Source organism: Pteropus vampyrus, unplaced genomic scaffold (genome assembly GCF_000151845.1).
Source record: "Pteropus vampyrus isolate Shadow unplaced genomic scaffold, Pvam_2.0 Scaffold357, whole genome shotgun sequence".
NCBI lineage: Eukaryota > Metazoa > Chordata > Mammalia > Chiroptera > Pteropodidae > Pteropus > Pteropus vampyrus.
The window spans coordinates 321,065-324,146 of record NW_011889138.1 but is presented as its reverse complement, the minus strand read 5'-3'; the positions used below and the strand labels follow the sequence as shown (position 1 = coordinate 324,146).

The 3,082-nt window shown below is 43.1% G+C and overlaps 1 pseudogene; it reads left to right on the top strand.

Annotated features, from left to right (window-relative positions):
- Window positions 1–470: 470 nt before the first annotated feature.
- Window positions 471–589, top strand: LOC111731262 (annotated as a pseudogene).
- The last annotated feature ends 2,493 nt before the right edge of the window (window positions 590–3,082 follow it).

The window sequence follows — 3,082 nt, the reverse complement described above, 5'->3', positions numbered from 1 at the left end:
ACATAAAAAAATCCATACTGGAAAAAAAATTCTGTGAGTGTTTGGAATGTGGGAAAGCCTTCAGTAGCAAGTTAAATTTTGTTAGACACCAGAGAAAAATTCACCACAGGTGGGAATCCCATTTACATGGGAGGCCACAGTCAAACTCCAGGGAAGAAAATGTGGGATGCCTTCAGTTATTGCTTAGCCTGGAACAGCCACTCAGGAATTCATACTGAAATGGTCCGTAATGTGAAGGCTGCGTGTGTGTGAGGGCAGAGAAGCTGGACATGTTATATGAGCAGATCAGGAGAAAATGTGTGATGTAGAAATTTAGAATGAATGAGACTGTGAAATGGAAGCAGATAAGGGAAAACTTTGGAAAGAAAGAGTCCCCTGGAGCTCGGGCAGATTCATGGACATGTGAGTAGTGAAGTTACACAGAGCTGCACATCGCAAAGCGGATCCTGTTTACAAAATGAGCAGAGTTGGTCTATGGCCATGCCATCCTGAACGTGCCCGATCTCGTTTGATCTCAGAAGCTAAGCAGGGTCAGGCCTGGTTAGTACTTGGATGGGAGACCACCTAAGAATATCAGGTGCTGTAGGTGTAAAAAAAAAAAAAAAAGCAGAAGACCTGAATAGACATTTTCCAGAGAGAACATACAGATGGTCAGTAGACATGTGAAAAGATGCTCAACATCACTAATCATCAGAGAAATTCAAATTAAAACCACAATGAGGTATCACTTCACACCTGTCAGAATAGCTATCATCAGTAAATCAACAAACAACAAGTGTTGGTGAGGATGTGGAGAAAAGGGAAACCTCATGCAGTGTTGGTGGGATTGTAAATTGGTGAAACCACTATGAAAACAGTGTGGAGGTTCCTCAAAAAATTAAAAATAGAACTACCACACGACCCAGCAATTTCATTTCTGGATATTTATCTGAAGATATCCGAAACACTAGTTTGAAAAGACAGATACACTCCTATGTTCATTGCATCACTATTTGCAATAGTCAAGATATGGAAGCAACCTAAGTGCCTATAAATAGATGATTGGATGAAGAAAAGATGGTACATATATAATGGAATATTATTCAAATATCTTGCTATTTGCAATGACATGAATGGACATAGAGGGTATTATACTAAGTGAAATAAGTCAGTCAGAGAAAGACAAATACCATATGCTCTCATTTACACATGAAATCCGAGGAACAAAGTAAATGAACAAACAAAACAAAATAGAAATAGACCCATAAATACAAAGAACAAGGTGATGATTGCCAAGGGGGAGCAGGGTGAGGGAAGTAGAACGTAAAAAAAATAAAAAATAAAGAAACCTTGCCTAAAAAAATTAAAGCATCATATGAGAAAATATTTCAAATAAAAAGAAAACACAGAAAAACAAAGGAAGCCCTGTGCTTGGAGTTTAATGCTCTGTGCTCATCATCTTGAAATCATTAATAATTTTATCCTTGAATTTATGTTTTGTAAGTAAAGTTTAATGGAACAAGGGAGCATGCACCAGATGGGCTTAGATCCTGGAGTCAGGCACAGGGCCACCTCTTGCCACCTCCCTAAGAGAAATTCCCAGCTACCTACTCCCTAGTACCTGCCCAGTGACTGCTGCCACTTTCTGTCACTGGCAGGGTCTGAGTACATATCTGGTGTGGTTTGTGCCCCCAGGTGCCTGTGAGGGTCAGCATTCACCCTGCAAGTAACATCATTAAAGAGCAAAGAAAAACACATCATGACGGGGATGGCAGAAGGAGGAGTGGGAGAGAGCCAAGAAGACAGACAGAGACAGAGAGGTAGCATGGAAGAAAGGATAAAAAATTTTTTCCTGGCCTTTTGAGCCACGCTTCTCTTGCTTAGGCCCACTTCCATGTCTGGAAGTGTACTTTCCCTTCTAATAAAACTTTTATTTTCTACTGTAAAAAAAAAAAAAAAAAGATTTTTTTTTTCTGCTTTTTGAAAAAGATACTCCACATTGTGTCCTGGACCCTGCAAATTATGGACCCCCTCTTGCCTAGAGCAACAGGGCAAAGCCAGGTCCTCTAAAAGTCAGCCCAGCAGGACAAGAACCCAGTAGCTCCATGACAGGAGGAGCCGGGAGCCATTCCTCACAACCAGGCCAGCAGTTTCTGTAGAGAGAAAGGCGTTAGTTGAAGTTTCATGGCCAAGATGATGGGAGACTGAGGTGAGCCTGGGGTTCCAGGTCTTTCATAGAGAGAAGGAGAAAAGACAACAGGAAGGAAGGAGCCGATGCTTTTGGGAGGTTGCTGATCTCTTCAGAGTAGACCTAGCTCCAGGGAGCAGGTGGGAGCCCAAGGAAACTTGTGAGAGGGGAACAAGAAAGAGAATTTACCTGGAAAGGAAAAGTCAGCAATAATATAAAGCAGGGGTCCCCAACTCCTGGGCCACCGGTCTGTGGCCTGCTAGGAACCAGACTGCACAGGAGGAGGTGAGTAGCAAGCAAAAGAAGCTTCTCCCATATTTGCAGCTGCTCCCCAGCACTAGCATCACTGCCTCAACTCCACCTCAGATCATCAGGCTTTAGATTCTCATAGGAGCACTGGTCACTGGTATCAAAAAGGTTGGGGACCGCTGACATAAAGGATGCTGCCCTGCACTGAAAAATACCAGCAGATTTCTCCCAGCTCTCAGAGGAAGTTACAATTGTCCCTACTCATTGCCAATTAACCTCAACATAAAAAAAAAGAAGAAGAAGAATCAGTGGCTCCTGTGTGACTCTGCCCCCCGACCCCTACACACTCCTGGTCACACGCCTAGACTGTGTCCCCTCAGTACTTTCTCCATTCCCAGCTGCGTTCCTTGTTCCAACTTCCAGGTCACCTCAGGTTTGATGGGGTATGCTTCTGTTCAGGGAAAACACTGCAGAGCTTGAGGTTGTGTGTAAGTGTAAGCATTGTGTGTTTATGGGAGTTTGTGAGTGAGTGTGTTGTGTATTTGTGGGTGTTTATGAGGGTGTTTGTGTGAGGGGTGTTTGTGTTTGTGAACGTTGTGAATGTTGTGAGTGTGTGTGGGCTGTTGTCTGTAAAGGTGTGTGTATGAGTATTGTATGTGTTGTATG